The sequence below is a fragment of the Bufo bufo genome, chromosome 9 (genome assembly GCF_905171765.1).
Source record: "Bufo bufo chromosome 9, aBufBuf1.1, whole genome shotgun sequence".
Classification (NCBI taxonomy): domain Eukaryota; kingdom Metazoa; phylum Chordata; class Amphibia; order Anura; family Bufonidae; genus Bufo; species Bufo bufo.
In genome coordinates, this window is record NC_053397.1 from 109,851,276 (window position 1) to 109,865,144 (window position 13,869).

The window sequence follows — 13,869 nt, forward strand, 5'->3', positions numbered from 1 at the left end:
GTATAGCAACCAAAAAAACGGCGAATCGGCATTGACTTATTTTCCGTTTTGTCGTGTATGGGATAAATATTTTAATAGTACAGGTGATTTTGCACGGTGATTTCTCCTTGTGGGTCCCCAATAGCTACAGAGCGGGCAGAAAGATGCATTAGCTTTTTTTCTTCTGCGATCCCCTGTTGCATGAGCGTGAACATCTGTTCTAAGATAAATAGCAGAGGAATTACATTGTTTGTGCCATCTTTGTAGCTACTTACACATTTTGTGGCCTCTTCGAAGGACTTCAGTACACAACAGGTATCTCTGAGCTGCCACTGCCTGACATCAAAACAACCCATACTCCCTGCTGAGTTGGTCTGGTGCATGACAGAATCATTCACAGCTTTCTGCTGTTCGCACAGGCCCTTGAGCATGTGTAAAGTAAAATTCCAGCAAGTTGGAACGTCACGGATCAAGGGGTGACCTTTCTGTTGCAGGATGCCGCAGGATAGGCCATCAATATATCACCAGTAGGGGTCCAATACCTCACACAACCAATGATTAGTTCTGCCAGAGCTTCTTTTAGACAGCTACACACCTTTTGTCAACTGTGTAGTGGACCAGGCTGGTATCCTCTTCCATTGAAGTGAATGGGAGCAGTTACCAAATCCGACTACTTCACAATAGACTGAGCTGTGTAGTTCCATCGCTGACTACTAAAGCTAATCATAAACAACTATCATGAGGATAGTCCATCAATATTAACCCCTTCCTGCTGTGGCTCAACTGTGAGCAACGGTGTCTTTACAAACAGCTGATCAGTGGAGATCCCAGGTGTTAGACTCTCCTGTCTGGAGAATAGGTCACCAGTTCAAAAATCTCGTAAAACCTTTTTAAAGGGCTTCTGTCAGCCCACTAAACCGTGTTTTTTTTTTTTTTTGCTTAATAATAACCCCTACACTGCGATTTATCCATACATAAGTGAAATAATAATTTTGGTTCAGTAGAATTTGCTAAAACCCTATTTTTATAATATGTAAATTACCTTGCTACCAGCAAGTAGGGCGGCTACTTGCTGGTAGCAGCCGCATCCTCCGATGGTAATGACGCCCCCTCTGCTTGTTGATTGACAGGGCCAGCGGACGGAATCTTTCTCCGCTGGCCCTGCCTGTTTTCATTCAATATCTGGCGCCTGCGCCGCGGCCGTACCTATCTTCAATCGGCGCAGGCGCACTGAGAGGCGGCCACTCACTCGGCCGCTTCATCCTCAATGCGCCTGCGCCGGGTGTAGATGTGACGTCATCGGCGCAGGCGCATTGAGGATGAAGCGGCCGAGTGAGTGGCCGCCTCTCAGTGCGCCTGCGCCGATTGAAGATAGGTACGGCCGCGGCGCAGGCGCCAGATATTGAATGAAAACAGGCAGGGCCAGCGGAGAAAGATCCCGTCCGCTGGCCCTGTCAATCAACAAGCAGAGGGGGCGTCATTACCATCGGAGGATGCGGCTGCTACCAGCAAGTAGCCGCCCTACTTGCTGGTAGCAAGGTAATTTACATATTATAAAAATAGGGTTTTAGCAAATTCTACTGAACCAAAATTATTATTTTACTTATGTATGGATAAATCGCAGTGTAGGGGTTATTATTAAGCAAAAAAAAAAAAAAACACGGTTTAGTGGGCTGACAGAAGCCCTTTAACCTCTCAGATTCTGTCAGTTGCACCTAAGAAGTCTCTTCCCTGGAGCCATCAAGGGAGCTGTTCGGTTATGGCAGCCTTGGGCCCTCCATAGGAACATAACAAATTACCATTGCAGCCTATAGGAGAAGTGATCAGATGATCACATCTTAAAGTCCCCTAGGGAGACTTGGGGAAAAAAAAAGTTTAAAAATGTAAAAAATCACCCACTGTTGTCATTTTAAAAATAAACAATAAAAAAATTAAGATGATAGGCATTTCTGCCTCCCAAAATGCCCAAACTGTTAAAATATAAAAGTATTTATCCCATGAGGTGAAATCAAAATGGCCAATTTGCCGTTTTTAAATGAATAAAAAGTGATCAAAACACCCCCCCCCGCATGGTACCAATAAAAACTATAGATCGCCCCCCAGAAAAAAAAATGAGCCTTGTACAACCCAATATACATAAATAGTAAAGATGAAAAAGTAACATTGGTCAAAATATAATGATGGAAAAAAAATTAAAAATTTTCAAAACTTTAAAAAAAAAGTTTTAAAACACAAGAAAAACTATAAAAAATGTGGTATTGCTGAAATCAAACTTACTTGGAGAGTGAAGGTCAGCTTTACCATAAACACTAAAAAATAAAACTGGCAGAGTTGTGTTTTTTCCCAATTCCACTTCATTTGGAATTTTCTTTTTCCAGCTTCCCACTACATCTTATGCAATATTAAATGGTGCTATTAGAAAGTACAACTTGTTTTGCAAAAAAAAGCCCTCACACACGTATGTGAACAGAAAAATTCTAAAGTTATGGCTCCAGGAAAGCAAGGAGTAAAAAACAAAAATGAAAAAAATGGAAAATAGCTTGGTCAGGGGAGGGGACCTAGGCTGCAGCTATGTATAAGAGACTTGCAGGCTGGCGGTATTCAGTTTCACTGAATGTTTAACTGCTGCCGCCTTCCCCACACTTAAATCGCAGGATCAAGAGTAGGCTAAGTAAAAGATCCTGCAATACTGCTGACCAGCTTGATTTTCTGCAATATCGCTTTATAAACCTTGGAAATAAGGTGCGTTATATAAAGCGAAAAATACTGTGTGTGTGTGTATAGATAGATGGATAGATATAGGCCGGCAGCACTCCAAATATATCAAGAAAGCGTGTAGTTTATTGACCCAGAGTCAGCAGCGACGTTTCAACAGCTTGTTGCTGTCTTTTTCAAGCCCAGTGTGTGTATGTATGTATGTATGTGTATGTGTGTGTGTGTGTGTGTGTGTGTGTGTATGTATGTATATATATATATATATATATATATATATATATATATATATATATAGTAATTTTTATTTCAGAAAGCACACAAGGATCTATGTATGTCATAGTTCTTTTATCTAATGGAATAATCCGAAAGGGAATTACACAGTATGTCAGTTCCTGACCTTTTTGCTATATTGTTTTAAGTAGTTAAGTAACTATTTCATATTCATCCGTCAATGTACTCTTTGATTATGTATTTTACCTTGAAAATACAATAATTTGGCAAGTATCTCAGAACAAAGTAAAACCCTGTTATCTGAAATAAAATAAAAAAACCTGTAAAGGTTAGCTACTAGAGAGGGGTCGTTAATCCAGGGAGTTGGCTGGGGAAAATTTGGCTTCTACCTCAGTGTTTTTTTTTTTGTTTGTTTTTTTGCCTTCCTCTGGATCAACTTGCCGGATGACAGGCCGAACTGGATGGACAAATGTCTTTTTTTGGCCTTATGTACTATGTAAGGTGGCCAATAGCATTGTAAAGTACTTGTCCAGCTAACACCGTTCCTCCTACTTTCCCCTTTTCATGTGAGCTCTATAGGGGGCATAAAATGCTAAGTCACTCATAGGTTAAGTATGTACAGTGCAATCTGCAGATGGTATATAAGACTCATCTTCTGCGGTTGTGCTGAATTATGCACAACGCTGATGTAGGCTGACATAGAGTGGTGGTTGCTGCTATGTCCCCATACCCTGGTTCTGGATGCTAGCCACATCTGAGTAAGTAGATTTGCCAAAAAAAGGAGTGAGATGGAACAGCGACCACCAGTGGAGAATGGAACACTGTTCAGAACAAGAATAGTAAATAAATATATATGGTATGTAGTGGCTCACCTGCCGTGATTTCTGGAATGAGGTGCCCTGTTAAAAATGCTTACCCTAAAAGCTTCTCAAAAGAAGTATACAAAATGTATTATATTAACAAGCACTCTGTCATTTGGAACTGTATTAAAATCTAGTGCTTTAATTGGATAGTCCTATTGTGCATATAAAAATAGATAACAAGAAAAGAAATGTATGAATAGGACAGATAGAGACTGGTTGCTATAAGTAATAGTCAATATAGATACAATTAGCAAAATATTTCATCGACCCTAATACATATATTTTCACTATTTCATACATAAAAAACACAGCAGTAAAAAAAAATTGAAAAAATTACATATAAAAAGAAGAAAAATGAAAATATATTAAATATGAAAGATATCTGTCACCAAACACGTTTCGGAGCCTGCACGCTCCTTCCTCAGTGGTACACTGGTGCAGGCTCCGAAACGTGTTTGGTGACAAAATTAAATGCAATCTAGGAAGACCCCCTAAAGGATTATATACCGAGATTTACAGCCACAAACAAAACTCAAATAAAAAGGGGATCGACATTTACCAAAGACAAGAGGAAGGAAATATTACAAATACTCTGAAGGTTCAATAGTCCCAGACTTAGTAGTGGTTTGTTAACCCAGAGGAAAGGCGAAGTTACCAACACGTGGGACCCATGTGGAACACCAAACCTGGAAAGGACAACATTGCGGCTACATTGCTCGGTATATGGGGAGCCGTTCCTGTTGAAGATGTCAAGGCGGTAGGTAATATAGCTGCTCAGCAGCGATAACACTCTAACCATACTCTATTGAATATTCTGTTCTGAATGAATACTCTACTCCGAATGTAATAGGGGGCATTATAGAACTAAGCTAATAATCCAAAGGATATTATCACTTTATTTTTACACTAAGAGACTATATACAAACAGAATATATTAAAGGATACTTAATGAAATAGAATATACTAAATAATATTATATTTTTAACAAATCAAGAAATAACAATTGAAGAAATCACAGATCACTATGAAAGCATGATTAATTGAAACATTTTTTATTTTAAGTTTTTTCACAATCACTGGGTTCGATAAATATTATTCCCTTGACTAATTATGTTAAAAATAATTATTTGCCTTAATCATGAAGAAATTTGATTTGGATAGAATTATGGAGTAACAAAAAGAACATTAACATCAATAATTGATTTGGGAACTGAGCATTTTTCTCTCTCTCTATATATATATATATATATATATATATATATATATATATATAGTTGAAAATTCAGGGCAGCACTCCTTGTAGCAGATGTTGGGTGCCAGCGGTATCGACACTCGACCACAGTGTCAAACAACCAGAAAAATAAACACACCGCAGCACATCCATAAGGTGAAAAATGTGGGATCCTTTATTCACCCAAGCAGCGACGTTTCGGTCCGCTTGCTGGGACCATTTTCAAGCATTGCTTGAAAATGGTCCCAGCAAGCGGACCGAAACGTCGCTGCTTGGGTGAATAAAGGATCCCACATTTTTCACCTTATGGATGTGCTGCGGTGTGTTTATTTTTCATATATATATATATATATATATATATAATAATTTTTTACTGCTGTGTATGGAATAGTGAAAATATTATATGTATTAGGGTTGATGAAATATTGTATCTACACCGAGCAAAAATATAAACGCAACACTTTCGGTTTGCTCCCATTTTGCATGAGCTGAACTCAAAGATCTGAAACATTTTCTACATACACAAGACCCATCACTCTCAAATATTGTTCACAAATCTGTCTAAATCTGTGTTAGTGAGCACTTCTCCTTTGCCGAGATAATCCATCTCACCTCACAGGTGTGGCATATCAAGGTGCTGATTAGACAGCATGAATATTGCACAGGTGTGCCTTAGACTTCCCACAATAAAACGCCACTCTGAAATGTGCAGTTTGATCACACAGCACAATGCCACAGATGTTGCAACATTTGAGGGAGCGTGCAATTGGCAGTTCAGGAATGTCTACCAGAACTGTTGCCCGTGCAACGAATGTTCATTTCTCTACCATAAGCCGTCTCCAAAGGCTTTTCAGAGACTTTGCAGTACATCCAACCGGCCTCACAACCGCAGACCACATGTAACCACACCAGCCCAGGACCATGATCGTCTGAGACCAGCCACCCGGACAGCTGCAGCAACAATCGGTTTGCATAACCAAAGAATTTCTGCACAAACTGTCAGAAACCGTCTCAGGGAAGCTCTTCTGCATGCTCGTCATCCTCATCGGGGTCTGGACCTGACTGCAGTTCGTCGTCGTAACCGACTTGAGTGGGCAAATGCTCACATTCGATGGCGTCTGGCACGTTGGAGAGGCGTTCTGTTCACGGATGAGTCCCCGTTTTCACTGTTCAGGGCAGATGGCAGACAGCGTGTGTCGTGTGGGTGAGCGGATTGCTGATGTTAACGTCGTGGATCGAGTTGCTCATGGTGGCGGTGGGATTATGGTATGGGCATGCGTATGTTATGGACAATGAACACAGTTGCATTTTATTGATGGCATTTTGAATGCACAGAGATACCGTAATGAGATCCTGAGGCCCATTGTTGTGCCATTCATCCACTACCATTACTTCTAGTTGCAGCATGATAATGCATGGCCCCATATTGCAAGGATCTGTACACAGTTCCTGGAAGCTGAAAACATCCCAGTACTTGCATGGCCAGCATACTCACCGGACATGTCACCCATTGAGCATATTTGGGATGCTCTGGATCGGCGTATACGACCGCGTGTTCCAGTTCCTGCAAATATTCTGCAACTTCGCACAGCTATTGAAGAGGAGTGGACCAACATTCCACAGGCCACAATCAACAACCTGATCAACTCTATGTGACGGAGATGTTTCACTGCATGAGGCAAATGGTGGCCACACCAGATATGGACTGGTTTTCTGGTGGCCTTTTATTGTGGGAAGTCTAAGGCACACCTGTGCAATATTCATGCTGTCTAATCAGCACCTTGATATGCCACACCTGTGAGGTGGGATGGATTATCTCGACAAAGGAGAAGTGCTCACTAACACAGATTTAGACAGATTTGTGAGCAATATTTGAGACAAATGGGTCTTTTGTGTATGTAGAAAATGTTTCAGATCTTTGAGTTCAGCTCATGCAAAATGGGAGCAGAACCGAAAGTGTTGCGTTTATTTATATTGACTATTACTTATAGTAACCAGTCTCTATCTTTCCTATCCATGCATTTCTTTTCTTTTTTATATAATTTTTATATGCACAATAGAAATTTCCAATTAAAGCACTAGATTTTAATACAGTTCCGAATGACAGTGTGAGTTAATATAATTAATTTTGTATACTGTTCAGGACAAAGCAACTGGTGGAGCAAATCTATGGTGAGATGAATTGCCTCTAGGGCAATATTCTATCAAATTCACAGGCATTGAGAAGGTTCGCCACTCGCCCAGCGGGGAAGGCTGGGACAAACGGATCCTCTAGAGGTAAACATGGTGGATATTCAAACTAAAAACTGTACACCCCCTGGGTCTGAACGAGCAACTGAATTTTTGGCAGTTGTTTATAGTTAAGTCATAAACTCAGCCAGCCCTATAAAACTATTCCAAAAGTCAGATTTATATTTCAGTTTCAGCTTACATTTTGTTCAGTTTTTTATTTACAATTAGAGTTGAGCGAACACCTGGATGTTCGGGTTCGAGAAGTTCGGCCGAACTTCCCGGAAATGTTCGGGTTCGGGATCCGAACCCGATCCGAACTTCGTCCCCAACCCGAACCCCATTGAAGTCAATGGGGACCCGAACTTTTGGGCACTAAAAAGGCTGTAAAACAGCCCAGGAAAGAGCTAGAGGGCTGCAAAAGGCAGCAACATGTAGGTAAATCCCCTGCAAACAAATGTGGATAGGGAAATTAATTAAAATAAAAATTAAAAAAATAAAAATGAACCAATATCAATTGGACAGAGGTCCCATAGCAGAGAATCTGGCTTCACGTCGGCAGAGAAACAGTCTCTTCATGCCATAGCAGAGAATCAGTCTTCATGTCAGCGCAGAATCAGTCTTCATGTTATAGCAGAGAATCAGGCTTCACGTCACCCACCACTGGAACAGGCCACTGTCACACATTTAGGCCCCGGCACCCAGGCAGAGGAGAGAGGTCCCGTAACAGAGAATCTGGCCTTATGTCAGTGTAGAATCTGTCTTCATGTCATAGCAGAGAATCAGGCTTCACGTCACCCACCACTGGAACAGGCCACTGTCACACATTTAGGCCCCGGCACCCAGGCAGAGGAGAGAGGTCCCGTAACAGAGAATCTGGCCTTATGTCAGTGTAGAATCTGTCTTCATGTCATAGCAGAGAATCAGGCTTCACGTCACCCACCACTGGAACAGGCCACTGTCACACATTTAGGCCCCGGCACCCAGACAGAGGAGAGAGGTCCCGTAACAGAGAATCTGGCCTTATGTCAGCGCAGAATCTGTCTTCATGTTATAGCAGAGAATCAGGCTTCACGTCACCCACCACTGGAACAGGCCACTGTCACACATTTAGGCCCAGGCAGAGGAGAGAGGTCCCGTAACAGAGAATCTGGCCTTATGTCAGCGCAGAATCTGTCTTCATGTCATAGCAGAGAATCAGGCTTCACGTCACCCACCACTGGAACAGGCCACTGTCACACATTTAGGCCCCGGCACCCAAACAGAGGAGAGAGGTCCTGTAACAGAGAATCTGGCCTTATGTCAGCACAGAATCTGTCTTCATGTCATAGCAGAGAATCAGGCTTCACGTCACCCAACACTGGAACAGGCCACTGTCACATATTTAGGCCCAGGCAGAGGAGAGAGGTCCCGTAACAGAGAATCTGGCCTTATGTCAGCGCAGAATCTGTATTCATGTCATAGCAGAGAATCAGGCTTCACGTCACCCACCACTGGAACAGGCCACTGTCACACATTTAGACCCAGGCAGAGGAGAGAGGTCCCGTAACAGAGAATCTGGCCTTATGTCAGCGCAGAATCTGTCTTCAAGTCATAGCAGAGAATCAGGCTTCACGTCACCCACCACTGGAACAGGCCACTGTCACACATTTAGGCCCAGGCACCCAGGCAGAGGAGAGAGGTCCCGTAACAGAGAATCTGGCCTTATGTCAGCGCAGAATCTGTCTTCAAGTCATAGCAGAGAATCAGGCTTCACGTCACCCACCACTGGAACAGGCCACTGTCACACATTTAGGCCCCGGCACCCAGACAGAGGAGAGGTTCATTCAACTTTGGGTTGCCCCGCAATATAATGGTAAAATGAAATTAAAACTAGTATTGAATGAGGAAGTGCCCTGGAGTAGAATAATATATTGTTAAGGGGAGGTAGTTAATATCTAATCTGCACAAGGGATGGACAGGTCCTGTGGGATCCATGCCTGGTTCATTTTTATGAACGTCAGCTTGTCCACATTGGCTGTAGACAGGCGGCTGCGTTTGTCTGTAATGACGCCCCCTGCCGTGCTGAATACACGTTCAGACAAAACGCTGGCCGCCGGGCAGGCCAGGACCTCCAAGGCATAAAAGGCTAGCTCTGGCCACGTGGACAATTTGGAGACCCAGAAGTTGAATGGGGCCGAAGCATCAGTCAGTACGTGGAGGGGTGTGCACAGGTACTGTTCCACCATGTTAGTGAAATGTTGCCTCCTGCTAACACGTTCCGTATCAGGTGGTGGTGCACTTAGCTGTGGCGTGTTGACAAAACTTTTCCACATCTCTGCCATGCTAACCCTGCCCTCAGAGGAGCTGGGCGTGACACAGCTGCGTTGGCGACCTCTTGCTCCTCCTCTGCCTTCGCCTTGGGCTTCCACTGGTTCCCCTGTGACATTTGGGAATGCTCTCAGTAGCGCGTCTACCAACGTGCGCTTGTACTCGCGCATCTTCCTATCACGCTCCAATGTAGGAAGTAAGGTGGGCACATTGTCTTTGTACCGGGGATCCAGCAGGGTGGCAACCCAGTAGTCCGCACACGTTAAAATGTGGGCAACTCTGCTGTCGTTGCGCAGGCACTGCAGCATGTAGTCGCTCATGTGTGCCAGGCTGCCCAGAGGTAAGGACAAGCTGTCCTCTGTGGGAGGCGTATCGTCATCGTCCTGTGTTTCCCCCCAGCCACGCACCAGTGATGGGCCCGAGCTGCTTTGGGTGCCACCCCGCTGTGAACATGCTTCATCCTCATCCTCCTCCACCTCCTCCTCATCCTCGTCCTCCAGTAGTGGGCCCTGTCTGGCCACATTTGTACCTGGCCTCTGGTGTTGCAAAAAACCTCCCTCTGAGTCACTTCAAAGAGACTGGCCTGAAAGTGCTAAAAATGACCCCTCTTCCTCCTCTTCCTTCTGGGCCACCTCCTCTTCCATCATCGCCCTAAGTGTTTTCTCAAGGAGACATAGAAGTGGTATTGTAACGCTGATAACGGCGTCATCGCCACTGGCCATGTTGGTGGAGTACTCGAAACAGCGCAACAGGGCACACAGGTCTCGCATGGAGGCCCAGTCATTGGTGGTGAAGTGGGTCTGATCCACAGTGCGACTGACCCGTGCGTGCTGCAGCTGAAACTCCACTATGGCCTGCTGCTGCTCGCACAGTCTGTCCAGCATATGCAAGGTGGAGTTCCACCTGGTGGGCACGTCGCATATGAGGCGGTGAGCGGGAAGGCCGAAGTTACGCTGTAGCGCAGACAGGCGAGCAGCGGCAGGGTGTGAACGCCGGAAGCGCGAACAGACGGCCCGCACTTTGTGCAGCAGCTCTGACATGTCGGGGTAGTTGCGAATGAACTTCTGCACCACCAAATTCAGCACATGCGCCAGGCAAGGGATGTGCGTCAAACCGGCTAGTCCCAGAGCTGCAACGAGATTTCGCCCATTATCGCACACCACCAGGCCGGGCTTGAGGCTCACCGGCAGCAACCACTCGTCGGTCTGTTGTTCTATACCCCGCCACAACTCCTGTGCGGTGTGGGGCCTGTCCCCCAAACATATGAGTTTCAGAATGGCCTGCTGACGTTTACTCCGTGTTGTGCTAAAGTTGGTGGTGAAGGTGTGTGGCTGACTGGATGAGCAGGTGGAAGAAGAGGAGGAGGAAGCTGAGTAGGAGGAGGAGGAGACAGGAGGCAAAGAATGTTGCCCTGCGATCCTTGGCGGCGGAAGGACGTGCGCCAAACAGCTCTCCGCCTGGGGCCCAGCCGCCACTACATTTACCCAGTGTGCAGTTAGGGAGATATAGCGTCCCTGGCCGTGCTTACTGGTCCACGTATCTGTGGTTAGGTGGACCTTGCCACAGATGGCGTTGCGCAGTGCACACTTGATTTTATCGGACACTTGTTTGTGCAGGGAAGGCACGGCTCTCTTGGAGAAGTAGTGGCGGCTGGGAACAACATACTGTGGGACAGCAAGCGACATGAGCTGTTTGAAGCTGTGTGTGTCCACCAGCCTAAATGACAGCATTTCATAGGCCAGTAGTTTAGAAATGCTGGCATTCAGGGCCAGGGATCGAGGGTGGCTAGGTGGGAATTTACGCTTTCTCTCAAATGTTTGTGAGATGGAGAGCTGAACGCTGCCGTGTGACATGGTTGGGATGCTTGGTGACGCAGGTGGTGGTGTTGGTGGTACATCCCATGTTTGCTGGGCGGCAGGTGCCAACGTTCCTCCAGAGGCGGAGGAAGAGGCCGAGGCGGCGGCAGCAGCAGCAGCAGAAGAGGCCGAGGCGGCAGCAGCAGAAGAGGTAGCAGGGGGAGCCTGAGTGACTAGCTTGTTTTTAAGGTGTTTACTCCACTGCAGTTCATGCTTTGCATGCAGGTGCCTGGTCATGCAGGTTGTGCTAAGGTTCAGAACGTTAATGCCTCGCTTCAGGCTCTGATGGCACAGCGTGCAAACCACTCGGGTCTTGTCGTCAGCACATTGTTTGAAGAAGTGCCATGCCAGGGAACTCCTTGAAGCTGCCTTTGGGGTGCTCTGTCCCAGATGGCGGCGGTCAGTAGCAGGCGGAGTCTCTTGGCGGCGGGTGTTCTGATTTTGCCCACTGCTCCCTCTTTTGCTATGCTGTTGGCTCGGTCTCACCACTGCCTCTTCCTCCGAACTGTGAAAGTCAGTGGCACGACCTTCATTCCATGTGGGGTCTAGGACCTCATCGTCCCCTGCATCGTCTTCCACCCAGTCTTGATCCCTGACCTCCTGTTCAGTCTGCACACTGCAGAAAGACGCAGCAGTTGGCACCTGTGTTTCGTCATCATCAGAGACGTGCTGAGGTGGTATTCCCATGTCCTCATCATCAGGAAAAATAAGTGGTTATGTGTTAGTGCATTCTATCTCTTCCACCCCTGGGGAAGGGCTAGGTGGATGCCCTTGGAAACCCTGGCAGCAGAGTCTTCAAACAGCATAAGAGACTGCTGCATAACTTGAGGCTCAGACAGTTTCCCTGATATGCATGGGGGTGATGTGACAGACCGATGGGCTTGGTTTTCATGCGCCATCTGTGCGCTTTCTGCAGAAGACTGGGTGGGAGATAATGTGAACGTGCTGGATCCACTGTCGGCCACCCAATTGACTAATGCCTGTACCTGCTCAGGTCTTACCATCCTTAGAACGGCATTGGGCCCCACCAAATATCGCTGTAAATTCTGCTGGCTACTGGGACCTGAGGTAGTTGGTTCACTAGGACGTGTGGCTGTGGCAGAACGGCCACGTCCTCTCCCAGCACCAGAGGGTCCACTAACACCACCACGACCATGTCCACGTCCGCGTCTCTTATTAGATGTTTTCCTCATTGTTCCCGTTCACCACAATTTTGAGAATGGCAAATTTGGGAATGCTTTTTCAACCCAGAACAAAAAGTCTGCTTTTACGGTCACTACAAATAACTTGACCAGCTAAAACAGTGCAGATTTGGTTGAATAGAGATGTGAGACCTGTTTTTTTTTTTGCGCTGTGTGACAGGTATAGGTTTAATCACAGAATCACACTTCTATCAGCACGCTAGCGTGTGTCTTAGGTTTTCCTGAATGACACTATCAATACCTTCAATGTAAGATTTTTTTTTTGGGATAGATTTCAAGTAGGCCTCAAATACCAGAAACTAATTATTTTGAGAATGGCAATTTTGGGAATGCTTTTTCAACCCAGAAAAAAAAGTGTGCTTTTACGGTCAATACAAATAACTTGACCAGCTAAAACAGTACAGATTTGGTTGAATAGAAATGTCAGGTCTATTTTTTAGGCGCTGGGTGACAGGCTCAACTTGCCCCTGATGTAATATATGGCCAAAAAATAACCACACTGTTGATGGTTAAATGCACTTGGGTGACACAGGCTCAGCCTGCAGCTGATGTAGTATATGGCCAAAAAATAACCAGACTGTTGATGGTTAAATGCACTTCGGTGACACAGGCTCAGCCTGCAGCTGATGTAGGATTTAGCACAAAATAACCACACTATCGATGGTTAAATACACTTGGTGATAGCTCGTGCTGGCGCACCACAAGTCACAAAATGGCCGCCGATCACCCCAGAAAAAAAGTAATCTAAAAACGCTCTGGGCAGCCTCAAAAAAGTGAGCAAGTCAATAATAGCACTTCAATGATCCACAGCTGCAGATCGATCACTGAATGAAGTCTTTTGGAGGAGTTAATCTGCCTAATCTCGCCCTAACGTCGCAGCTGCAACCTCTCCCTATACTGATAATAGCAGAGTGACGTGCGGCGCTACGTGACTCCAGCTTAAATAGAGGCTGGGTCACATGGTGCACTGGCCAATCACAGCCATGCCAATAGTAGGCATGGCTGTGATGGCCTCTTGGGCCAAGTAGTATGACGCTTGTTGATTGGCTGCTTTGCAGCCTTTCAAAAAGCGCCAAGAAAGCGCCGAACACCGAACCCGAACCCGGACTTTTCCGAAAATATTCGGGTTCGGGTCCGTGTCACGGACACCCCAAAATTCAGTACGAACCCGAACTATACAGTTCGGGTTCGCTCATCCCTATTTACAATATCATTTGCATGTTTTAAAGGCTATGTACACTTTTGGATTGTAC

The 13,869-nt window shown here is 45.4% G+C and overlaps 1 protein-coding gene across 4 annotated transcripts in view; it reads left to right on the forward strand.

Annotated features, from left to right (window-relative positions):
• PLA2G4A (phospholipase A2 group IVA) overlaps positions 1-13,869 on the forward strand; it is a 331,217-nt gene that overhangs the window by 22,911 nt on the left and 294,437 nt on the right. Inside the window, exon 1 of one of the 4 annotated variants that reach the window (XM_040407270.1) lies at positions 12,765-12,776. The exons of the other annotated variants lie outside the window; for them this stretch is intronic. The gene's annotated coding sequence lies outside the window, so the exon portion shown is untranslated. Of the gene's footprint in view, positions 1-12,764; positions 12,777-13,869 lie in introns of those variants that run through there. 4 annotated transcript variants of the gene reach the window in all.